At 40.7% G+C, this 26958-nt stretch overlaps 1 long non-coding RNA gene across 1 annotated transcript; it reads right to left on the bottom strand.

Moving 5' to 3' along the window:
• Nucleotides 1-4804: 4804 nt before the first annotated feature.
• Nucleotides 4805-25445, bottom strand: LOC146767997 (uncharacterized). Its single transcript, XR_014953905.1, has 4 exons — nt 19517-25445; nt 14233-14384; nt 13588-13630; nt 4805-11930 (listed from the first exon to the last, which is right to left on the bottom strand). It is a non-coding gene; the product is annotated as an uncharacterized LOC146767997 (long non-coding RNA).
• Between the last annotated feature and the right edge of the window lie 1513 nt (nt 25446-26958).

The raw sequence follows: 26958 nt of genomic DNA, 5'->3' as shown, positions 1-26958 counted from the left end.
AGCTTCATGAAATCCTCAAAGCCTGTGCACAATCAGTGTCCCCCATAAGATCTCAGAGTCCCATGGAAATACTGGTTTCCTGCAAGGTTTTTTCCATCGGGAATGGTCACCCTCAAAGGTCTCCATTGCATTGACAGGAGCATCCTCATGGGTATTTGTCAGGGTTTTTAGGACATCTCTGCTTTGCTGATTAACATGTCAGTGCCTTCTTCAGTGGAACAACACTCCTTTATCCTGGAGAGAATCTGTCCCAAAGGACTGAGGAGATAGGTCTGTAAAATCAAGTTTTATTCTGCTTCTAAATAGCACAAATGCTCCCTTTATTTATAAAATTAGACTAAAAGCTTAGGTCAATGTGCAAGTAGCCTTTTAAGTAGAGCTTGGTTTAACACTTTTTTCATTAAATAGTTGTTCTGAACATACTTGATATTTTGAGAGACAATGGGGAGGACACAGTGGCCTAAAAATGCCCTAATAGTGCAAAGTCATTTTTTCCATACATTTTCATGAGTATTTTTGATTATGCATTGCACATGTTCTAAATACATAATTACATGCTGTCCTGACCGATTGAGTAAATAATACATTAAAAAAAAAGTATGAATATTTAACAAATGGAGTGCAATGGCTTCAATATGGGGAACATAACATAGGTTTAAAAAACCTGCCTAATTATGCACTTAACCAAGACATGAGGACAGTTCCTCTAGAGCCACTCTGGCCTGTCAAGTAAATAATATGCGTTTTACAAAACCAACTAATTATGGATTTACCCACAGGACTGTAAAAGATCTGAAGATGCAGGTAACTAATATGCACTTTATAGCTAACCAGGCATGGGGAATTTAATTTAATTAAAAATCTGGTAGGTAAAAAAAGAAAGTAAATAATGCCAGTAATCTCTCCAAAGCCAGGACATTCAACTTAAGTTACCTGCTGTAGCATCTTGATTAAGTCAATACACCAGGGCAAAATAGCCAAGAGTAGGAATCCTGCGGGTGCAACTGTTTTTGTTGAAGGAGATCTTACTTCTTTCCTAAAATTCTACATGATTCAAAGTGTCTCTTGTGGCATCAGGAATGCCAGCTCAGGGCTCTTCTTTGGCATTACATTGGGGGTCAGGGGTACAGCCTTTGCTCACACTTTTCCATTTTCCCCAGAGATATTTACACAAAGTTGACTACAGGCCTCACTAGGGAAAAAAAAAAATGAAAATAATGTAAATGTGGGTTCATATTTGTTTTTATTGATATGCATTTCTCAGGGTGCTGCAGGAATTTTTTTATCTGCTTATGGGGATACAAAGATGATTAAAACAAGTCATTTTGTGTGTCTCTTTTGGAAATAGGTTATAGAGAAAAGAGGGCAAAAGGTGCCATCAGGATTTTTAAAAATCTTGAAGGAGAAAAACATTCTGAGCTTAATCCTGCCAAGTCCCAAGAGCATTGTGTGCACCTGAGTGTGGCACTAATCCTTTGTACACGACTGCACAAAAACTGGTGCCCAAGGAAGACTGACATGTGAGCAGACTCCCTTACAAGTTATCAAAGCAGGTGAAATTGCAGTTAGGAGTGTTAATTAGGGTAAATGAGCACTGCAAGTGTTTGTATGTGCTTACACACACACTTAGAGGTACAAAGCCAGGGATTTCTTCACTGAAGGCTTTACCAGGAGAGGCTGAAAGCCTGCAGCCAGCACATTTCCTTAGGAAACGGTCCCTCAGAAAAAAAGCATTAAACAGTTAATGGTGAGCCATCCTTACTATTTCTCAAACAGTACACAAAGCAATTTTTTGCTTGTTTGTTTAATATTCCTCTTTTTTTCCCTAACATCTGAAAAACAATGTTGGGACAGCTGAAATACCCCCCTCAGATTGCTGGGTAATACACAAATACATTGTCTGAGATTCCTCCCCAGTTTTATACACCAAAGTTGTGTTCTGAATATAAATTCCCACCAGCTATTGAGATCACAAGTATGAAATCTGAAACTCCTGGTTCTATGATGATAAAGGGACATGCTCTTTAAAGGAACCCAGTTTTGCTGTGAGCAATGAACATGGGATATGGAAAGAGACCTAGATTTGAAGTAGAGTTTGAAATGCTGCAGGGATTCCATTACATCCTTCTAACACTCTTCTCCCTTGGTCAGATAGAGGCTTTTTTTTTTTTCAGTTGTTTATGTGTTTATTTTGAGACTGTTAGATTGGAAAACTTCTATTAACCCTTTTCTCCTTGGCTCCCTTTCTTTCTCTACCTTTCCCCACCGTCCCCTCCCCAGCACTTATGGAATACCATGGTTCTTTCTGGGATCTGAAAAACTCTATTGTTTAGCCACAAACCCATCTTCTCCAGCTTTCTCTCTTTCCTATGAAATACACCATTCTTTTTAAAATGCAAAGTGGGTTTGTGGTATTTGATTACCTACTGAAACCAGATAGAAATTTATTATTAGGAAATCAAGTTTCATGCTAGGAGAGATTGGAGCACAGTCAAATTAACAACCTGGTTTGTATTTTAACTATGTTATGGTCTCACCATTCTACTTGTGTTTCTTACAAAAAAAACCTCAAAAACAAAAAGCCCAAACCCACAATTGCTGTTTATTCCTTAGAAATAGCTGGTTTTGCTTCAGATACTTGAGAAAGCAGAGGAAGCTCGTGGCAAGCTGTGAGGGTTTCAGGACCAAACACTGCAAATAAAACTCACCTGGAGCTTTTAAAAAGTGAAAGATCAAGACTGCAGTGAACAATTTCTTGCCAGCAATTGCCTTGACCATTGGGTCAGCATTGGAAAAATAATATGATAATCTTTACATTAACTTCAGTAGTTTCTTTTGTGCCAGTCGCTGCTATTGTGGCTGTGCTCAGCTAAGCGGGCATGACAGGAGCTCTGCTACTGGACTGCTTCAGAGGAGACTTGCTTGAGTTCTCAAGCAAGGTGAATAGGACTTGGGGAATCTGACAAAAATGTTTTATCTGAGCTGTTCTCTTAATTAAATTAGTCCCATTCCAATAGCCAGCTGAATAGTGATGTCAAGGAGAAGGCAGCCACCTTAGGAAACCTCTCCTGTAAAACTTACTGTATTTTTAGATTTCTTGGATTCTTTCAGTGCCATCTGTAGCTCACGCATCACATTCTTCACCATGCCATTACTTTCCAGAAGTAGATAAAAAATCAGAAATTATTTTGTCTAGGACAAAAAGGGAATATACTGAGAAAACTCCTTTGTGAAGGGAGAAATCAAGCCATAGCACAACACTAGGGAACACAGGACTCATTAATTTAGATATTCTTTTTATATTAAAAGTTTAGTAGCTGCATGTCAGGATCACAGAGCAACCAATGCTGATGTTATTACTGCCTTAAAAGAATTCTTGCCTCAGGTCCAGGCAATTTAAGAAACATTTTTCCTTCTTTGCTACTCTGATGGCCAAATCCTGCTCCCTCTGCCCGTTGAGAAGCTCTTCAAGGATTGGCACCTTTTGCTCCTTCCACAGGATGTCCCTGAGACCTTAGTATGTGTGTGAGGAGTTTTCATAGGTATGAGCAAAGAAATCGTGGGGTTTGGTTTTTTTTTTTCCCTTTAACTTTCTTCCAATAATTCCGAGGCGCTGTGCATAGAGTGTGAGTGCCCTCTGCTGCACGGCCCGGCGTGCAGAGCTCCCGGCCCCGCCGCTCCGTGCAGCCACCGCCGCGCAAACAGCACCGAGGGATGGATGGATGGATGGATGGATGGATGGATGGATGGATGGATGGATGGATGGATGCGCGGGGCCCTACAAACGGAGCGGGCCACACTCCAAACTCAGAGTTAGTCGTGCCATCAGACAGTGGAATTTACTGCATCGACACCTACTGTAAATATCAATATTTAACGAACATTTACAGTGGTAATTTCCAGAGCTGTTGTAACAAGCTGGGCAAATAAATCTAGTATGTGAATAAAGTGAAATGCTCTGAAGTACTTAAAAGTAAATTTTAATATATTCCCTTAGTGCTCAGGTCATTTATGGTCATAGTTCCTAACTCACTTATTTAGAACAGAGTTTAAAGGAAAAATAAATAAATTTAAGTTTTTTGTTCAGGTGGAGCTTCTATAATATCTAGCAAATCAATTTTAAATAAAGTATTTTATCAATTAAGCATTCATATTATTTTGTGCTTCTTCATATAACATATACTGACAGCAGCTTTTATGGAATACTAATATTCTCTCACACACATTGCATATCTAAAGCTACTACTTACAAATCACATTTTACACAGGCTTTGAAAAGGAAGGTCCAATGCTTTGTAGAATATTCTTTTAAATAGCCTAGTATAATATTAAATAGTCATTAGACAAAGATTATTATAAAATCAGGCTGCCAAATTACTGACTTTTTGTTTTCTGCAGCTCTAATATTTTATTTCTTCCTCTAGCAAACCTCCCACTGATTTGAAAAACATAATATTTAGGTCTATGGCAGAAAAGTGGAACATCCCTAAGATGTAGCTGGGGATGGTATTTCAGTATTATCCAATAATTGGGTGCAGACTGTATTTTGGGAACCTGTGACTGGGAGACTTTGCCAAGTGGTCCAAGGGCATCAATAGGATGTAAAATGCCTTCAGCTACACTTGGAATGTCAGCTGGAAAGAGCTTTGAAGTGCATTCCAGCTTTACAATAAGACAGCATTTTGGAGTCTGCTGTAAAGGACAGTTCTTCACCTCTGGGGCTGCTGCTTCTGTGGGATCCATGGAAAAGTGCAGCCTGTGTTCCCCTGCACTGAACAGAAGCTGCTCTCATGGTGTCTCACGGTGACATCTTTTGAATCATTCAAAATGCCTCCACTTTTTTATTGTCCCAAGTTCAGCATGATTCTGTACAGAGCCTTAAGCAATTTGAATCATCACTATGAAATTAATGCCGTGGGAAATCAGTTTAATTGTAATGTAAGAAGTTAGCTGGAATGTGCTGCAGAATGAGTAGTGCAGGTGGCACAATCCATCTGTGCCTCCTGACACCTCAGTCCAAACACGTGTTTGTTTTGCTGGCTCAGATCTGTGTTTTCTCGTGCTGCCCACAGTGATGTAAATCTGAACTAATTTAGGAGTGGCCACACAAGAAATGTGTATTGCAAAGCTCTGCAAATCAGCACTGCAAGGCCTTGACAAAGCTGTGGGTGGTAAATTCCCACGCAGATATATCTTCCCTGGATCTTCTCCTGCTCTGTGTCATTGTTCTATTGCTTCCACAAGGATTGAAACTCATCTCAAATCTTGCAGATAAATCAAATTCATAACCTTAAGCGGGTATGCAATTCCATGGAGAACAAGCCTGACAAAGGTGGTGAGGCTATTGTAAATACAATTGCGAGGCAGCCCAGGGCTTTCCTTTAATTCTTCTGCTACTGAAGTCTGACTTTGGCACAAATTCAGCCCTGGTACAGGCAGGAGCTCAAGAGCCACAGGAGATCCTGAGCTGATGAGACTCTCTTAGCAATGTTTGCTGACTTCCTGGGGAATATCAGCAATTCCTAGCCTCAGAGCCTGCAGACAAAGGTGCCAATCTGTGGCCAAGCTGAAGGCCAGGAAGAAATTTGAATGAATGATGCTCAGTCCAGGTCTGTGCTGAGAACTGGCTGAAAACAGGAAATTCTGGGATCTCAGGTGGTGGCATTTCCATGAGCTGGTAGGTAATAAAGGCATGACAGAAGAAGTTTCGACTTTCAATTCCATCCCTGGTGATTTCATAATGCAAGTGAATCCTGTGTTTGGATAGCAGATCCTTAGAACAGACCTCTTAATCTCATGTTTTACTCAGTGAGACTTTTGAGAGCAAAACTTAAAACCAAAAGAGTTTCTTGAGTGTTGGGGTTTAAGCCCTTTGTCTGAAATAGATGTCTGGATCCAGGCTCTATTTAAACAGTCCTGGCCTTCTTACAAACACTCTTTGTCTTTTCTGTTTAAAAGCATCTCTACAGGTGGTCATGGGTGATCAGGGCTCCCAGGAGCCACCATTACCCTGGGCCATGAGTCACCTGGCTGTTGTTTAGATCCTTTCCCCTGCACATCTGCCTTCCCTTATCACACCTCATTTTTGCCTGGGAAGGCTGGATGGGGAGTGGCTCTCAAAGAACTTCTGGCATTATGAAATACCAGAGGTATTTTCTGACAGTGCATCTCGCTGGGTATCACACAGTTCTACAAACACTTCATGGAGGATCTCTCCTGTGATGTGATCAGTCACATTGATTTACAAGCTGCTCTGGAACTGAGAGTGTAAAGCAAAAAAACCAGCTTATGCTGAACCTCAAAATGAGAAGTAGTTGCCAACTTCATTTCCTTTTTGATGCTCACTTATAAACTAAGGAGGTGGCAGACTACTGCTGGTGTTTTCCTTAAAGACAGGGTTTTCTTTTTATTTCCCTTTATAAAAATGGGGCTTGAGCAGTCAGAATACATGGTCCTGTCACCCTGCAAAATTGTAGCTTTATTAACTTTGTGGAAGTTGTTACAAGCAGAATTGAGGCGATTCAGAATTCTGTGCAGATTCTTGAATGAAATCTGTAGTTCTGCTCCTCTCTGCATTTCTTCCTGGCCCAGCCCCTGGCAAAGGGCAAATCCAGAAAATTAATTTCCCAGGCTCTTTAGCAGGTCTTTCCCTCCATCAAATATTTCCAGGTCACATCCAAGTGGGATGACCCCGTCCCAACCCAGTCATCATGCCGGCTGCCTTTTCCTGGATGGAATGTTTTCTACTCTTTTTGACTCTTTTCCAGCACAGGCAGATTGTTTGATGTGTTTTTCTCCACCTTGAGGTTCCTTCTGAAAATCTCAGCCTGGATTGCTCGGCAGCTCTTGCCCTTTTCTGTGGATATTGTTAATTGCTCTGATGGAGAGGATCCTTCTGCAGAATTAGAAGTAATCTTGGCTGCTGTGGAACCCCGCAAGTCAATAAGGTTGCTCCAGTAGTCACACAGAATATTTTTGGCTGTTTTAAGCCCCCCCTGTTCTAGGCTAATAATGGAAATTTGTGAGGATAACTGCATATTAATTTCATATGCAGGTCTCTTTATTGAGAGGAAATATCAGAAATTAAACCTTACAAGTATCCAGAAGCAATTATAAAAAGAGTAGATTATAGTGGTAATACTGTAAATGGAAATTCACTGAAATGTCAAAGTACTTGCCATAAAATGTAGCAATAATATGATACTAAACACAATACAGAGAGCTTTCAAATATTAATACCTTTATTATTTTCTCTATTAATACTCATAAAGTTCAAACAATCATCTCCAAGCTGATCAGGGGAATAATAATATCATTACCATCACCTGCTGGAGGGAACCATAATGGTGCTGTCATTCTGTCCCACTGGAAGATCACTTAGGAACCAAGCTGGATCCTGACATAAATCCCTGGAGGTGAATGACAGGGCATTACCAGGCTCAGAGGATAATTGGAAACTCGCATGCTAATGGCTCAGATTTGTGAAGATACCAATCATAACAAAACTGGGAACAAATAGTAAATTAATTTTTCAGCTTGCTTGGCACTGTGTGCTCAGGAAAAAAGTTCTTTGTGTTCCAAGGCTTAGTGAGCTTCACTTGCTATTTATTCCATTATTTCTTTTATAGTGAGCTGTATATAATTCAGCTCTCATGGCTGATTTATTTAATGACCTAATCATCAGGCAACTCCTGGAGTTTTAGCAGGATGGATATCCCTTTTCCTGCAGAGATTCCTGCTTTGCAGGGGAGACTTCTGAGCTGCTCAGAGCAAGAGACCTCTGGCAGAGGCAGATTGGTGATACCTTGAATATCTCCTAACTTCTGTAGCCTCTATTCCATCCCAATGGGGGAAAAATCAAAATCTGGGTATGTCCACACAGATTTTAGCCCTGACAGCCACATTTTGTACAAGTGATGGAGTACATTTCATTGCATGGTGTTGCAGGTACATTTCGAAAGTTATTTTTGTGTTAGAAATAACAACAGCAACAAGAAAAAAAAGAAATCACAGAAGATCAGCCTAAGCATTTAATTATAATGCTGAATATTAATTAATAAAAAACATCAAAAAATAAGTTGCTGTATAATGGCTGCTGTATAATTAGGTATCTACACCCATCAAATCAAAGTATGTAAATGAACTACATTCTAATAAGCCCCACTGTTTAGCTGAAGAATGATAATGAGTCTTATTTGCCTGCCTTAACTTAGCCAAAGCCACTAACTATGTGATTTTCTTCTCTTTGTACATTTTTTTGGGTTGGTACAAAAAACGAGATAATCAATAATGGTGGATAGTCTCCTGAGTGATTCCCACTAATGCTAATGGGAGTTAATTGCTTATATTTAGAGGAGACTGTGCAGTTCTGGCACCCCCGTGAATATAAATTACACAGTGATGGAGACTGCACAATGGGCTAAATCATTCCCACTCACAGGAGGAGGAAAGCTCCTTGGGGAAAACCGCTTTATTCCTTCCACAGCATCTTGTCTTGCTGCTCATGGGAGGGCTCTGCTGGCCAGGTGACAGTGCCTCACAGGAGGTGTCATGGGGCTCCTGGGGCCTGTGGGACATCACAGACCCTGGGAGGAGGAGCCACTGCAGAAAAGGGAACAGCATCTGTACTAGCACACTTTCCCTGTCCCCATGTCTCACTTGTATTTCATCCTCCTCTTCCCTTCCTTGCACCAGCCCCAGGGCACAAATGAAAACTCTGCCACAGACTTGGCAGCACAAAGTCCCCAAATCCCTGGCACAGGGCATGGCAGCTGGGGGCTTTCTTTCACCCTGTTGTGCTGGCACAGCACTGAGGGGCTTGGAAGGTACAGCTGGAAGAAAATCACCAGCTCAGGGTATCCACAGCTTCTGAGGCTTCCAGAGGTGGAGACAGGAAGCCGCATGGTCAAGAAAGGCCCTGGGGAGAGTTCCAGAGATGAGTCTGGAACTTCAGAGGTGTCCCATGGTGAAATCGGTCTCTGCCTGGGATGTCCAAGGAGCTGACTCTGCCAGTTCCCTCCCTGCTGGCGCAGGCCTGGCACTAATGAGGGAAAATGGTGTTTTTAACATGGTTAGGAGTTTGTCAGAGCCTGTTTGGAAGGGCTGTGCAGTGATGTTGGATTGTTAATTCTCCTTATTAACATTATGTAGAACCAAAATTCTGCCACTTCACTTCTCAGTCGCTGAACATCCCATTTAAATTAAATTGGCCTGACATGCCTTTATCCATTTTTAAACAAGAAACAAGAGAAAACAAACAAAAACTATCACAGTTTAGTCGAGTCTGTGAAAAGTACTGTGTTATCTGAGCGACAAAAAAAAATGCCAGACACTTATTTGAAGATGAAATTTTGCATATTGTTAGTCTATAATTTAGGCACTTCAGGATTTAAAAAATGATCTGGCTGAAATATTTACAGCAGAAGAGAGGGAGTTGTGTGTGCAGATGAGCTTCTTGTCATCCTGTTTTTAAATCTGTAATGGGCATAATAGATTCAGCTCTACAATGGTAATTTGCAAAGCCCCATTGATTTCAATGAAAGTGCAATGAAGGTGGTTAAAGGTATTGGGAGGGCTGGTGCTTCCAAATGAAGGGAGATTAAAAAGGCCAATATTAGCAAAAGGAACAAATAGGAATGAATGGGATTAGACAGAAAGTTTAGGATCCTGAAGTCCAGGCACAGGTTAGCTGGTCACTGCAGTGAAATCTCCCAGTATTTAAACAGAAGACAAAAGGCTTTGTGCTTCCATTTCAGGTATTTGAGTCATGAATAATGTTTTCTGTCACCCTGGTTCTTAAGCCTTCTGAGTTTACATTCTGTTAGAAAACTTTCTCAACACAATTTTCTATAAACAACATATTGTTTTTCATTCCTTCATAAGGGTAAAGAAACTTGATGTACTAGTAGTTTGTCCAGTGTCTTTGGAGAGGTGGCCCATTCACTCTCCAATTCACTGTCACCTTTAGAAAAGTATAAAAGTTAGAGTCAGAAAATAAACTTTCTTCTTTACCTTGCAAATAGCAGTGGCTGATGTTGTGCTTTCACGTGTCCTATAGCAACAGTTTTCATTTCTTACACACTTTTAACTGCTGTTCACATTTACCCCCTGCTTTGGAGGTCATTCAGTGCTCATATTTTTAGTGAGGAGGGAAGGATGAGTGCTGTGAGCCCCAGGCATGTGTGGGTGACACCTGCAGGGGCTGGGGACAGCAGCAGTGCCAGGGCAGTGAAGGTGGCACTGACCCATCCTCCATCGCTCACAGCTTTGCAAACCTCAACTGCCTGAGCACAAGTTGTCTGCTCCAGCTGTTTCCTGAGGCTCCTGCCTTGGAAAGCTTTGGCAGGAGTGATCCAGCTGATCCTGAAGACTTGGTTAGGAAGAAAGGCAGGGTAAACTCTTGGATAGCTCAGGAATGGAGTGGTGCAGAGGCAGTTTGTGCGCTGGGATGCTGCCACGGAGTTCTTGATCTGTCTGCCTTGAGAACCAGCCCTGGCTAAAGGAAATCCATCAAGCTTGGTATGAGTCAAGAAGAGTAGGTGAAATTAAAAGTGTTTTCGAGGACCAGCTTAGTTACTGGGCATAGGAGGGTGGTGGCACAGCAGCACAAGGTGAATTCATGTCCTGCAGTTGGCTTGCTTGCTCAAGGCCTGATGCTTCCCAGCTCTGCTGTTCCTCTTCTGGCACACAGAAATGAATATGCTTTTGAGAGCTCAGTGGTTGTGTTTTATATCAAATGTGGCTGACATCTCCCTCCTTCCCTGATCCCATCAGCTGTAAAAGCTTTTCCTGGGCTTTCTCTGCCTTTCTAACAGGTGTATTTGGATTCTACTCTGAACACTTCCTTTTGCTCAGCTGAGCTGGACCAAGAGATTCACCAGCTCCTTTTTCTTTTCAGATTTTCTTTCTAAACACATGAAATTGCTTCACAAAGTCCTCTCACTGTTGCCTTCTAAATCCTCCCCCAGAGGAATGTCCTATTCCCAGGAATGGAGGAGGGATGTTTTCCTGTGGCATCTTTGTGTCAGTATCTCAAGACTCTTCTGAGAGCAGACTTTTTGACTGGGGGCTGAGACCCTATAGAGTTGTTACTACCCTGTATGACTGGATGTTTGTAAATGTGTGTGCAGGAAGGGTTTAATAGAGTTAAGTGAGAGATACCAGAAGAAATCCCATTTTAAAACTTCCTTTTACCACTTCAGTGTTGAATTGATGGGACATTTAATTATTTAATTATTTAATGATAATAATGATTAAAACTTCTTATTTATCTCTGCACATCAAAGTAAAGGCCTCATTTTCCAGGACTGGGAAATGAACTTAATGGGTATAATAGACCTCTGTGGGTATAATAGACCTCTGCCTTTTAGAACACAGGAAGGTATAAGAAAAGGACATCCATTCATTTTTTTCTCTCTTCTGTCTTTAAACACATAAACACAGTGAAGCCTCTGGGGTGACACTTCTCTTTCATTGTGGCAAATCTCTTGACTTAAATGGGCACGTGAGTGAAGAACGGACATTCAGATCAGAGATAGAGTGTTAAGAAACTGATTTTTCTGTGCTTAAGCCTGGACATAAATGCAGTTTTTCAATCCAAAGTGTATTTTATTGTGAATCATGTTCTTATTCTTGAAAGTAATGTGAGCTCTTTATCTGCCATTGACAGTCCTAGTGTAGGATTTCAGTGGAGGAACATCTCAATTGCATCACTTAGATTGACACAGGTGCCAAATCCATGATATATTCCCCCACTCACAAACCCCTTTCCTTTTTGCCTTGGTTTATCCAGGAAAAACATGCCAGATCTTTAAGAGTGAATCGTGACCTGGAGCAGATGGCCTTAATTCCAGAGTACAGAAACTAGTTCTTATTTTTGTATGTCCACTTATTGTATTTCCAGCTATAGGCTGAGACATAACATTTCCTGGCTGAAAGGAAAAGAAAGAAATGTTGCATAAGACATTTAAAGTTAAGGTATTTCCCCACAACTTCCTCTGATTATTATTGTAAAAATGCCAAAGTCCCAGATATTTTCCTAATCTGTGAAGTTATGCTGAGTACAGCTCAGCTGTGTCTCGGGTATAGTTGGGTTTGGGATTTTTATTTTGCAAAGAGGGTGTTTCCTTTTATTTTAGTTATTTATGTTACACACCTACAGTTAAGTGTAGACCAGTATTACACTGTGTTATTTGGCACTCAGGTATTTCTGTTGTCCTTCAGCTTTCCCAAAATCATACCTCTGGGGCCTGATCCAAAGCCTGACAGTTGATTTCAAGCTCTTCACCAATATCAAATGGCTTTGGATCCTAACTTGTGCCTCATTCAAAGCCTCAGCAGCATCAGAGAACTATTTGGTGAGACGAGGAGTGCAAATTATATTGCAGATGGGGCTGTCCATTTTTATTGATTGAAAAATTAAACAGTGCAGTTAAAAATCTTAAATCTGCCTCGCATCATCTCCACAGAAAGCTGCAGCTGGAGTCTGGGCTTGGATAGCCCCAAAGGGGAGTGCAGTGTATTCACAGCCAGGCTGGGGCTGCCTGGGTGATTTATTCCTGTTCAGTTTGTCACAGCATGTGACAAAATGGCCTGAGAAAGTGTTTCCTTAGTGATTCAATTCTTAAGGTGCATTAGGCAGCTTGCAGGATGAATGCAAGAAGTGCCACGGCACACAGAAACCTACAGGGAGCTGGTTAAATCTACTTCACTTGAGTGGCCAGCATAAGAGTACAAAGAGGTCAATATATCCATAATTATTGTTATAATGTTCTGTTTAAAATATGCCAAGTTCTTCAGGAAGAAAAAATTAAAAGAAAAAAAAATATTTTAAAAAAACCTTTTAAATTACAGCTTTAAAGTATTAACTTTAAGTAGTAGCTTCCTAATTTCCCCAAGGATCTAAGAAATAGGCATTAGGATTTCTGGAGCAAGACAAAGACTTTTAAAATTCTAGATTTTTAATATACGAGCATTTTATAAATGTTACTGCAATGGAGCACCTAATTTTGTGTGACTGTAGCTGGTTATGGGAGCCTGTACAGAAGTTGTTGTAGTTATAGGCAGAGTGTGCTGTATTTTTATCTGCAGATAAGCCTCCAGCATTTGGGAGAAACAAATATATTTCCATTTTATGTGTCTCTTCAGTAAAATGTTTTGCATGTGGAGAAGAATGACTTCTCTTTCTGAATTTGGAAAGTTGTAAATAATGCCCATCTTATATGTTCAACAAGTTTATTTTCTACTGCAAACAAATGAAGTGTTCTCTGTGGTGTTGAAAATGAGGAGAACATTACCAATCCATTATGCAGCACTCCAGAGAATTAACTTTGGCACAGCAAGTAAATAACCCTCCCAACAGCCTTAGGAACTTTCCAGATAAGTGTTATCAGTATTAAAAGAATGGAATGCTGAGTTCTAATTTTCTTCCTTATTTAAGCTGGGCAAGTTGGGATATGTATGTGATAACTGTTCATAATGTCACTACAAGAAGTTTATTGTGCCAAATGACACCTGATGTGCCAATTACATTCTGCTTGCCCCTAATTCAAATTAACAGGAAATATTAAATCAGGAGTGGTGCTGTACCTTGCCATTAGGGAATATTCAGGAGCATGCAAGGATCTTGTGCCTGTAGGTGAAGGAAAAGTGTTTGTTGTAAGAACTGTTGTACATTGAAGGGCTGAACTAAAGACCTCTCAGCTTGGAACAGTCAGGGATGAGACTATTAGGAAAGGGGAATATTTAGGTATAATCCAAGTATAGAATTAAGATGCTGCCATTGCCAGTATTTTTGTTCTGTATTTAGGCAGGAGAATGACCGAGGATGATATTGAAATACTTACCATTCCAGTCCTAATTCAGGAGAATATTAATCAGGAATTTCTTGGTGGGAAATGGCAGGATATGACATGTATCCCTTTGTTGTGGATGACCAGGCAGATGTGAGCTCTGAGAAGCCAACACAGCCAAAAGGGCTAATGAAATTCCTGAATGAATGTGAAAGAAAGTTTCAAGAGAAGGAGAGGTGGTCTTCTACCTGGTTTTGGTGCTTCTGTGACTGCTGCTGGCAAACTCCCTGCATGCAGCTCTCCTCCCCTGTCCACAATTCAAGTGGATGACAACTGGAGTGTTGAGAGAATAGTGACAAGAGTGATGAAAGCACTGGAAAGGAGAGAGATGGGGATGGCAAGGATAGAGACAGGCACTCGAGGAGGTTGTCCTTGTACTTACAGTCTTCCCAGCTTTTCAGAGTACCTTCTCAACCTGTGCTCGGCACTGGAATTACAGGAGTTGTTCCATGGGCTTGGCACAGAAGAGGAACTCTTCCTGTTCCTGTGCTCTGGAGGTCAGAGCCACCTCTGCCGTTTGAGCTCCTCTCCCTGCTGTTGTGAGGAAGCAAAAAATAAGCACGGTAGGGCTGGAATTCATGGGGGTTGAATCACTCCTGTATTTTCCCCTCAGGCAGTTCATGGGAGTTGCCTCCACTGAAATAGGTACAGAACTACACTCCTGACACTCTGGGGCACAGGGGCAGCACCTCAGCCTGGCTGAGGTGTGTTGGACTTGTGTTAATTTGGTTTGGTTCCCACTGGAAGATTGTCTTGGTTTGAAAAGACAGGTGTCTGCTAAGGAAGGCAGGAGCCTCCCCAGAAATAGAAAATGTAAACCCCCTGTCTCTGAATTGATATAATTTTGAAATTAAGGGGCTCTCAGGCAAAGATATGGGAGCAGGAATAACAGCTCTTTATTAGGAAAAAATAAAAATAAAATCAAACCAATGCAGTAATACAAAACAACACTGTCAGAGTCAGAATAGGACCTGACACCCTGTGGGTCAGGGTGTAGGTAGCAGTTACATTAATGGTGGCTGCAGCTCTCCTGGAGTGACAGCGGTGGTTCCATTGAAGAACTGATCCTGTTGAAGGGTGGAGTTTTCCTCTGAAGATAGTGTGGTGGTTGTAGATGGGCTTGGTCTTCCCCTGGGAATCCAGTAGAAATGGCTGCCTGTGGTGTTTGAAATGTCAGATTATATCCAGGTAGGAAGGCTTGGCTCCTCCCCCTAGGTGGGGCATCTCTCAATGGGATGATGGAATTTTATCAGCCATGCAGTGACACTCAATGGCCCAGTAACAGCAGATATCTCCTGGAGGGAGGATCAGTTTGTGGAAGAGATAAAGAAAAACTGCCCAATAAACAGAAAAGAACTGCCCACCTCTAACAGATGGGAATAGAATATACACACCCATTTCCAACCTAAGTGAAAGATGTTTATTGGACACTTCCATTCAAAAAGGTTTCCTTGAAAAGACATTTTTTCCAAGGCCAGTGTATCAGGCTTTTATGTAACTGCTGCATAACTTCTATCCAAATTAGAAAAAAGAAGAAAATAATTATATCCATACTGTTATGTAATTTAATTGTTGGCCTTAGTGAAGTGCATTGTAATAGAACTTTTCAAGGTAAAATGTGTCCTCTTGTAAAGGTTAAAGGCTAATAATGCTGTGAAATTTCTACAGTCATGTTAAGCAGAAAAAAAATCTCTACAGTTGAATTATGTAGAAAATATTTAGTTCCTTTTTTTTCAGGCACAAATTAGGAGTTTATATCTATTATTTCTCTTTGAAAATATGGAAACATTTCAAGAATATTGATATAAGTCATTACTAGTCTGAATTACTTTTTGATACAGTTTATCTTTCCATGACAATGGATTTGAGGTCATTTTATTATCTCTATTTCAAGAAGTATCCTTGGAACCCATAGATTTCAAAACTGTGTGTAAAGAAATGTAACATTAATTATGTAATTAAAAAGATAATGGTTCTTTTAGAGCATTTTAAAGGACTTCTTTATTAAATAAATTACAAGCTACAAAATACCCCAAGAAAGAAAAGAAAAGTGATTATTGTTGGTTCAATGACTGATGACAGCAATAGAGAATCTGGGGAAATGGATTTGCACAAAACTGTGATTTCTTAGCTGCTCTTCCAGTAATATGGAGTTCTTGATTCTGAGAAAACATGGGAAAAGAATAAGAAATTATCACAAAAATGAAACAAAATATTCTGTTGAAGTCCTGTCTGACAGAGTGAACAGTTATTACTGTAAGAATGGAGCAGCAATCCCATTGTTAAGTGTTTTCTCTTGTCTCTTCTCCTTGGAATCTCCATCCTCAGCTTTAACTGGGCTGATGAACTCCTGCCACAGGTGAGGACACAAGCAATTAAAAAAAAATCACTGAAGGATGCAGAATGTAGAGAAAAAGGTGTCAGAAAATACTGCAGAAAAATTTGCAAGTTCACTTCTTACTCTAAAGAAAAGCATCCTCTTTGGCTCTCTTAATACAAACTAGAGCCATATGTCAATTTAGGATCAATTTTCTCCTTTAAAATATGTTAGACAAGCGATTTGCCATTTTAAAATCATTCTGCTCATTTATGTAGAAAGAGAACAAGGGGAGAGTTTATTTTCCTGGATGAAAGCGTAGCTCAATATTTAATTTCTGGTTTTATTTTGATGCATATTTTAATGCTCTGACCATAGATCTGAGAAAAGAAATCCCATTATATATGCACATAATACAATAAGCTTTGTGCACCCTCTGATATCCATGTGAGCCTGGCAAGCCCTGGAATATTCCATGGTCTCCTATATTCCATTGCAAGCTCCTGATCTGGAGCCAAGGAAGTTTCAATGCCCAGGTTCAGAGCTCACCATGATAGACATGAGGGTGTCTCTGATCTGTCAGCTCCCTGATGCAAACCTGTTGCACAGCCTAGCCCTTTTCCAGGATTAACCCTTTCCCAGGGTGCCTTAGGTTGGAAATGGGTGTGTGTATTCTATTCCTATCTGATGGGGTAGTTATCTTCTCTTTATTGGTCAGTATTTCTTTATTTCTTCCACAACAAATCCTCCCTCCAGGAGATAACTGCTGCTACTAGGCCATTGAGTGTCACTGCATGGCTGATAAAATTCCATCATTCCATTGAGAGATGCCCCACCCAGGGGGAGGAGTCAAGCCTTCCTACCTGGATATAATCTGACATTTCAAACACCACAGGCAGCCTTTTCTACTGGATTCCCAGAGGAGCATCTTTCTTCTCCACTGGATTCCCAGGGGAAGACCAAGCCCATCTACAACCACCACACTATCTTCAGAGGAAAACTCCACCTTTCAACAGGATCAGTTCTTCAATGGAACCACAGCTGTCACTCCAGGAGAGCTGCAGCCACCATTAATGTAACTGCTACCTACACCCTGACCCACAGGGTGTCAGGTCCTATTCTGACTCTGACAGTGTTGTTTTGTATTACTGCATTGGGTTTTTTTGTTATTGTTGTTGGTTTTTTTTTCCTTCTCTAATAAAGAGCTGTTATTCCTGCTCCCATATCTTTGCCTGAGAGCAAATTTCAAAAAAATAATTTCAAAATTATGACAGTTTGGAGGCAGGGAGTTTACATTTTCTATTTCAGGGGAGGCTCCTGCTTTCTTTAGCAGACACCTGTCTTTTCAAACCAAGACACAGGGTTAGCCCCTTCCCAGGATTAACCCTTTCCTAGGATTAGCCCTTTCCCCAGGACCAGCGTGGGATGAATGCATGACTGCAGCATCCGTGTTGGTCCTGTCTCAGTGCACAGCTGAAATAGCAAAGCTTGGGCGCTGTCTGTGGCAGGAAATCTGCAGTGTAGCTCTCTGCTTCTCCCTCCTCAGAGGACCTGTGCTGCCCACAGGGAGAAATCCAACCTATGGGATTTGCATCCTGCATGAGCAGGGTCTGTGAGACAGCAGCATAAAGGGGTTTTATGGAAGTCCCTCTGTTCCCTCAGGTTTGCAGGGGCTGCTGCTGTCTGGAGCAATATGAAGAAACCAAGGAATAAATTGCTGTCCTGTGAGCAGGAATTCAGGCTGGGGGAAGCTCACAGGGGTTTGCTGGGAGCTCAGCTCCTCCTGGGCTGTCCTGGCAGAGCTGGGCTCAGCCCTTCCCTCCCCGCAGCGTGGCTGCAAGGCTGGAGGGGCTCGCACCCTCTGCTGAGAGCACCTGAGAGTGGCAACAGGGGCTGGAAGAGAAATGAGACAAATAAATATGAGTCTGAAGGCTCTAAAGGAATGTGCAGGCATCCCGGCTAGAGCAGTAATCCCGGGCAAGCATTGCTCTTGGCAAACATTTATTCAATGGCTGTTTAATAGCTCCTGAGTGACAGCGGGGCCATGCTGTAATCCCAGTCATTCCCTCCCCACCCGCCCGGCACTCTGCAGAGAGTTCCCTCTTCTGTGAACTGCGAGGGAGAAAGGATATAACTGTTCTTTCTGCAAATTCCACTTGAACCAGGGTTCAAGGATAAATATTACCTCCCCTTGGATATGTTAACTATTTTTTAATGATGTGATCTGATATTTTAACAGTGTGCACAGTGCAGCAGAGCTTTGGGTTTGTTGTTTAAATATCTTTGATGGTATGTCATAACAAATTAGTTTCTAAATGTTGCCAATTTGGCAGACAAAGCTGATTATTTCCTGCAATCACACTGCATATGTGCACAAGATTATAATTAATGACCAGGGATGCCAAGCACACTTTAATAATGATCCTTCAGCATTTAAGGGACTGTTAGAGTTATTGGCACTTGTGCCTTGTGTTGCAGAGGACGGGGGCAATGAATACAGATAGATCTATCAGTGTCATAGAATCCAATAGTTTCCTGATTTTTCTTATAAATTGGGGGATTCACTGGGAGTTATTGACAAAGCAGCTGCAGTGAATATTAACTCTGTGTTTGTGCTGCTTTCACTGAAGCACTACGAACTCCTAATTAGATTGGAATTGCTCTTTTGGCAACTTTGCAAGACGGTTTTCCTTTGCATATTGTCCATTTTATGTAAGGATTACAAGGAAATCAGGGACAGATCTTTGAAGAACACCTGAATGTCAAGACAGTAGAGGGCTGGATCAGAATAAAAACTAAAGTGGAAAGGCACAGTGGATGCTTAAAATAAATGTAGAGCTTGTAATACAACCCAACAGAAGCAGGACATGGAATCAACGTCAGGGCTTGTCTCAGGATAGTTCTCCTGTTGAAATTGTTGACAGTAAAATCAAAATCTACACATTTTTTTCAAATGGAAACTTTATGAACAATCTCTTGGCTATTGATGTTTTAATCAATGTTTATGGATAAGTTTATTAAACAGACAGTTTTTTAGTAAAATGGTATCATTCAAACTCTGGGGGGAAAAAAGTTAGTTTATCATAAATTATTTTACTTCTTATGAACTTTAGTTTTCAAATTTATTTCAGCCTGGTCTAATTCTTCACCCTTTCAATTTTCAATATGATTTGTGAATAGGATTTTGGGATTTTTGATCTTATTTTAAAGGTGAGCTTACTTGAGTAAAGAAACTTTTGAAGAGGACAGACTTCAGCTCATTATTCTTTAGCAAGTTGACTTATATATCAGATTTTATGGAGACAGGCTGGAAGATTGACACAGGTACCTTGAATTAAAACCCACTTACCGTAGACATCTATGAGGGAGGCGTTTCCCAAGAAAGGGAAAGCTGTGTTGGTGCTGATACATCTCATTAAGTCCAAAGCACGAAGTTCCAACCAGCAGAAACTTCAATTTTACTCAGACTCATGTAATTGAACAAAATCTGAGCGCGTGAGAGTTTTTACAGACCTTTCAAGAGTGGGTGAGGGGAGTGGGGGGAATGTCCTGGCTCAGTGAGAATTACACACCTCAGCTGTTTGCACAAGACAGTGCTGGCACTGAAAGGAGGGACTGGAATCTCTTTAAATCCCAAGGTCAAGCAGGTGGCTCTGTTTGGGGAACACTTCTGCTGAGCTGATGTTTATTTGGTGTTTCATTGTCTTGACTTGCAGGTGGTGATTTTTGCTCTTGGTTGAAAAAGTCTCCTCTTGCTGTGGAGCTCCCCAGGGACTGTTATTGCCAGAAAAGCAAGTCCCCAGAGCTCAGATCTGCCCTGTTTTGCCCCTGCCCTTGGCCTCAGGGGACCAGTTCACTTTTTGGCAACTCAGCTTTGCAGGCTGTGGGAGAGGTTCCAGCTCCACAGGGACGGTGGGGACTGGCTGATATGGAAATGTGCTGAGAGCCACCACTGCCTGGAAACATGTGGTTATTATTCACTAATAAAAGGGAATTAAAATTTCCCTGGTGATAAATATTGTAGAATGCAGTCATATTATTATGAGCAAGGAAGAATATAATTCAGGTCTGGTATAAATAGAGGTGCTGCTATATGAGCTGCTCCTGATATTGATCAATAACCATCTCTCACTGTAATTGTTCCAGTTTGTTTATTGCTCTGCATGGGAGTTATTGATCTTGTCTTTCAAGCTTCTTTGTGTTCTTCCAGTTTCTAATTCATTCTTGCTTTTTTCTCTTAGAGAGTTTAAATAAAAGCTTGAAAAGGATTATCAAACTGAGCCTTGAGAAGAGATTGCTTAAAGCCAGCATTCACAAACTCCCCTTCAGAAAGCAAATCAATAGTCCTGATGACCACTACAGTTTATCAGTGAGCTGTGCAGTGAGGAGAGCAAAATGCAACAATGCCTTGGCTCCTGCTGGGCTCTGACACCTCCCCTCATTGCTCTGTGGAGATAGGGAAGCCATGTCCATTCGTGTGCCCATTTTCACTTTGGGTTTTCTCAAATAACACCCACACCTGAAATTCCACCCAAAATTTACCCCAGTGGCTGCTGAAACATCACAATAACTTTGTGTGCTGGTTGATTGGTGGGAAGACACTCTTTTCCGTGGCTTCAGTTTGCAAATGAACTGGGCTCCAGAGAGGCTCCAGTCCCTTAGTCCAGTGTCACAGTTCTGGTGGCATGGCTAATGCAGCAGATTCATACTGAAAAGGAGCAGACATGGTTGGATTAGTCAGCTGCAGTTCTGCCAGCAGAATATCCAGAAAAAACTTAGAATCAGGTGATTTACTCTGTGAAACTCCCTGGGTGTATTTCCTGTTTGTGACAATAGTCACAAACCCAAAGCTTTACTGCAGGGGAACCATTACACTCTGTGGTTGCACATCACAATGGAGTTTAATGTCTGTGTATTAAATGTTTCTTCTTGTCACAGGAGCTTGGTTTCCGCATTCTTATTCACTCAGACCTCATTTCAGAGGAGTACATTCCTCTTACTGAGTCCCCCACTCACAGCTTCTGCTCTAGCTTTACATTATTTGACTTTTTTACTTGCTGCATTCTACAAATAATGATGAACTTTCTCATAGCTGGATGTAAAAAATATCTACTATAATTACTGTTTCTGACATGGTCTCTGAGTGTCCTTTTTCATTCCTTTTTGAGGAAGGAGGGGAAGCACAGTACCCATGGGACTGGTGAAGCTGTGTAAGAGCAGATGGAAATTCTGAGATCCTGTGCACATCCTAAGTGTTTGTGTGTTCCAGCTCAGGATAGAGCAAAGAAAGGAGAGGGATGAGGCTGCCTAATCCCTAGCTTCATGGTTTCAGGGCTGCTGCTGAACCCAGTTTGGAAACCTTTTCCTTGGCATATGTGAGTGACAACATCCTGAGCAGCAGAACACACATTTAAATACCTAAAGGGGAATTTAGGGGTTTTAAGTATTTATCAAGCTTGTTGATGAAATGATGAATACACCCACCATGAGCTTTTTGCATTTATCATCACAATTTTTTCAAGACCTGATAAAAATAACTTGAAGAGTGTTCCCTTCTCCTTTCCCAATTTTCATCCCTATCATCAGGTATTAAGCTTGTTTCCAGCTAAGAAAAATATATATGTCAAATAAAATATCTGTGCTTTTCTAAATGGCTTGCACATCTCATTAACTTAATATTTTTCCCATTGGTCACTTTGGATTTATTACTTTCCAACCATAATTTTTTTTAAATTTAATTTTGACCTGGCATTAGCCTAAAATTAAATTCTGATCTACCCTCCACCTAAAATGGTCTGGGGAGGAAGCCATTTTGCATTACATTATCATCCTATCAAATTTAACTAATTTAAAGGTGACATGAATAAAATATTCATTAAAAGTACAGTGCCCATTTGTCTGTGATTTTTATTGATGTCCCCATTAACTTTCAGTTGACTCTCAGTTGGAAATAGCAATCTCTCTTTACCAGCTTTTCTGGAACAACTTTGATTTACATGAAGAACATAGCCTGCCTTCTTGCTCTCTTACTCATTATTTGTCCACATTCTTTTTTATTGACTGTCTCTGAGCTAAAATACTTCCCCTCATAATGCACTGATTAATGTAGCAAAAAAATATCAGGACATGATCGAGCTCCCTTTAACAATGTAAAGAAAAATATTCCAGGTGGAATTCAGCAGCTGTGGGGGGGAATAAATGTCTTCTATTTAGTTCAGAAACTTCTTCCTGATTGACTTGCATCATTCTTGAACAATTTCTGCCTCTTGACATCCACTGAGCCTCCTTAGGAGAATGGTTCTGAAAGCCATGAATTCATCCACCCAAGAAGTTGTGTTTAACCCTTAACAGGAGAGATGCACAAATGGGTTTGCATAAAAAAGTACCAGAAATCACTTTCAGTTATAATCAAGGATATTTTCTTGTGCTTGAACAGGAGTCACTGCTGTTGTAAAATGATCTACAGTCTTTGAAATGCAATTACTTTATACTGCAAGGAGAGAAAATATTCTGAGACCATATTCTGACCAAGTCTTATATATAAATGTAGCTCCATGTCCAGTTCTTATATTTGGTTCTGAAGTGAGGAATTCAGCAAAGTTGTGATATTTTACCACAATAATCAGAAATTGGTGCATTCTGGGCTGGATTCTGAAACGCTGTAAATGGCAATAGCTCACCCTTTGATGGATCTGTGCTGATTTGGCCTAGGTCAAAAGCCAGCTTTATAGTAGAACGTAGAAAGAGAATATCCAGGTTTTTATCCTTTTATCCTTTTTTTTTGTTTGTTTGTTTGATTTTTTGTTGTTGCTGGTTTTTTAATTGTAGCTGGCAATATCTCATCCATAAGTTTATATTCAATATAAACAGAAATAAAAATTCTGTTGGGCATTTTAAACAAGGTTTGTGGCTGCTATGAAGCACTGGACACTGAGAACTGCCCTACTCCCAAGTTACAGGTGCAGTGTTACAACAGAGGGATGGAATCATAATTATTTGCACACTCCATTTTTGCCTTATTGATTGTGAAATGGTGGGGTAATTCCAGGGGCTTTTTTCCTTAGTGATTCCCAGATAAAGGATTTTCCCTCCTTCCAAAGTTAAGAATCAAACTCAGTTGATGCCACTGGGCTGGGGTTGTGGTCTTTATTACAAACACTTGTCATTCTTCTTCCCTTTTGAAGTGGTAGTACTCTGGATTACTTTAACTGAAATTCAACATTTATTTCTTTATTAGACTTTTGCACTTGCAGCTTTAATGATTTATAAACCCTTGAATTATTTTAAAAAGCAATTTAAAAAAAACTGTTTACGTGTATATGTAATTCAGACAAAAATAGCCATAAGTTAATAAGAGCCAAAATGAATCTTCACAGTCCAGTGTCCAAGCCTGAATTCTTCCAACTTCCTTGCTGGAATCAGTGAAGCAGTTGCTTACCTCTGCTTCCTTAGGAGAAATTGGAGTAGTCCCAAAGAAGTCATAATGTTTTCCCTCAGCAGGGCTGAGGATTAAATGAGGCCCAGCCACCTCCTTAGCAAGCCTGAACAACAGGGATTGGGGAATATTGAATGGGAAAAGAAGTGGCATCCTGGGCAATCTGTATCACTGGGTGATGGATTTTAATTGCATTCTGTAGGAATACATTGATCACTCTTCTCACATTACTAAGGAGCTGGGGCCCCATTAGATTTTTCTCATATATTCCTAGATAAATTGCAGATTTGTTTGCCACTTCTCCATTTTTTTGCAGTAATCAATACTAAAACAGCCATGCAAAAGTGAAAGCTGAGTTACACAAGCTCATCCATGGTCAGAGATCTCACACATTGAAAAACAAACAGCAAAAAAACACATCCTAAAGAACTCCCAGCATCTGACAGGAATTTAATACCTTTGTAGGTTGGGTCAATTTTTAAGGAGTCCAGTGAGTAGACAAAAATAAAAATTAAGGTAAAATCAGATTCACTGAAGTCAATACAATTTTAATGGATTTAGAAGATTCATACCTTGAAAATTTCCTCAGGGCCAGCCAGACAAACCCTGCCAATAAATACCAAAGGGTTAACAGAAGGTACAGCAGCAATTAGAGCAGGAGTGGACTGAAATGGTTTTAGATTAAATTTTGCCTTCTGTATCTTTTCTGAACAAAAACATAAACCCCAGGAAATGAATATTTTTCATGCTGCAGCAGCAAGAATTTATGAATTCAATAATTTCTCAGATGCTACTAGAAAAATGTTTCTTTATCCAAAGGTTAACTCCTTTAGGAGTACAAACCTCTAAATTTTCTCACTGGCTCTATTAGTTGGTACAACTGGATTTGCCAGCATTATAAATCTATTGGTTTTCCACTCTATAACAGAATAATCCCTGAAATCTCATAGATATAAATGGAATTGCTAATCTTCAATAAATTTGCAGTAACAAGTAATAGTGTCATGGTCCCCAGCTCCAATAATTTTTGCAATAATAAATGAGACTACAGAAGACTCACTCTTGGCCGTAAAATTTACAGTGCAGGGCACAGATTTTAACCCCCAAAGTACTTAACCAATTCCCCTCTCTTTGTTGTTGTCATTGCTGCACCACAGCAGCTAATCCTGAGGTGGGATCAGGGCCACTTTGGGCTGCACAGGTTATTTATAGGCTGATTTGGGCAGGAAATGGAGAGTGTTTTTCCAACGTATATTTTCAGGCTGACAGCATTCAGTCCAGAGGGGCAAATCCAGGCTATTTGTAAGAGCCCAGGGAAAGATGCAATTCACTTGAAACTTCCTCCCTGCTCAACCCCAAGCCTGAAATCTGACTTTGAGGTCAGACAAGAGCATCAGAAATGGCTTTTTTTGGGGGGGTGCTACAGGTAGATTGTCTTTGAGAGCTTCACATTTTATTATCCCAATGCAGCACAATCTGAATGCACAATTCAAAGCTGTGTCTTACAAAGATAGAGGTGCTGGATTTAACAGTAACTTTAAGTCACTGGACTGCTCCCAGATACTAAATACCTTCCCAGTTTATACAATCAAATACATGCACACATCTTTACAGGAAAGAGGCCCAAAAGGGAATGGCTGGGAATGGATATAAGGGCCTGGAGAGCTTTACTTACTTGTCCAAGATGTTAAAAACAGCTCCAGGAGTGGAATACACATCCCTGGAGTCCCAGTTTAGGGATCTGGTGACACAGGTTGGGCTTTCAGTGCCAGCAAAATAACACTGAAAAATATTAAACATGTTAGGAACATGCTGAAAGGAAAAGTTATATTAACAGGAAATGTCTCTCTGAGCTGTATCAATTTTCAGCTCAGAGTGGAAGAAACTCTCCAGACAAACATTTAAACATATTATTGTCTCCTATTTACTCAGCAGATATACCTAACATGCTTTATGACATGAGTTCAGGAGGGAAGAAGTCAATTAAAATCTGAATCTCACGCAGTTATAGAAGATTAAAATAACCTCCTATTTGTTATGTGGAGCTCTAATGCTCACCCCCAAAGCACAGGAGCACCTGAACCGCACTTTAAATCCAGCATGTGCTTTCCCTGGATGTGCTCTGCAAGCTCAACAAAGTGCACATGCAAAATTCTTTTAGCTTGGAGTTGTTCAGCTGGGGATAAATGATCAGTCAGGAGCAGCTGGTGAGCTGGTACAAGTCAGAACTGCTCCACTATGCTGGACAGGCCAGGAGCTTGCACTGTTTCTCTCAAGGATTTTTCTCTCTGTCAGGGCTGAGATAGGATGAAGGAATTCAAGGTCAACTTCTGCATCAAAGATAAAGCATTTGCATGACAAATTTGTGGGACTTTTCTGAGCTGTGTGACTTTGTGTGAATCACTTTGTGCCTCCATTTCACTGTTTATCAAGTGTAAACATTGGTATTCTCTCTCATTGATTCTCTCTCTTTTATTCTCTCTGAAATACTTTGCGATCTTCAGACAAATACTCCATGAGAGGTGACAGAAATAATGGTCATGGCCACCCTGAAGATGGCCCACAGGCAGGTCTTTTTACACTAGCACATATGAGAAAGAGGGTAGAGCTCATGCAAGCATGGGAACTGGAGGAAATGTTCAAGAAATACCTTTAGATCAAAATCTTCTCCCTTTGATGTCAGTAGAACCCCTCAGTGAAGCCCCTGTCTGCATGTGACCTCTGTAGAGAGAGGGAAATATGATGTGAGGATGTGGTGGCAATTCCTCCACTGAAATCCTTGTAGATGATAGAGGTTTTTACACAAGAATAGAAGAGAAGCAGAAGTTCAAGGGGAAAGAAATATTGTTTTCTTCTCACCTCAAAATTCAGGAAATTATCAATGCCAAAACCTATCCAGAGCATGAAAAGCCAATGAAATGAAAGCCCACAAGATGCTGGCAGTAAGGTGGCTGTACACACAGGCAGGTTCAGAGGGAATTTGAAGATAAAAGGGTCAGAGGTAAGTAAGAAGTACAACAGGTATTCTGTTAAGGGCATTAGATAGTAAATGAGAAAATGGGTGAATTAAAAAGAGAAAGGATAAATGATCAATAGAAAATTACATTGAAGACAGCAAATTTCTTCATTCCAGCCTTGGCTGCAGAGCCTGGTGCAAAGCACCTCAGGGCTGTGCTGTTAAAAGGGATGTGCTGCCCCTGGAGCTGCAGGGCAGGGTGCTGAGGGAAGCGTGAGTGTTGAAGTTTATTTTAGGTTGTGGGGTGGCTTTGTGTGGTGGAAATTTTTTTTTAATTTTTGCTTTTAAAGAAAGGCTTAGCAGTTTTTGTTGTTTGGTTTTATGGTTGTTTATTGTAAGT

Source organism: Lonchura striata, chromosome 3 (assembly GCF_050655825.1).
Source record: "Lonchura striata isolate lonStrDom1 chromosome 3, ASM5065582v1, whole genome shotgun sequence".
NCBI classification, from domain to species: domain Eukaryota; kingdom Metazoa; phylum Chordata; class Aves; order Passeriformes; family Estrildidae; genus Lonchura; species Lonchura striata.
Note: the sequence above shows the minus strand (reverse complement) of the source record. Positions and strands in the feature narration are given on the sequence as shown.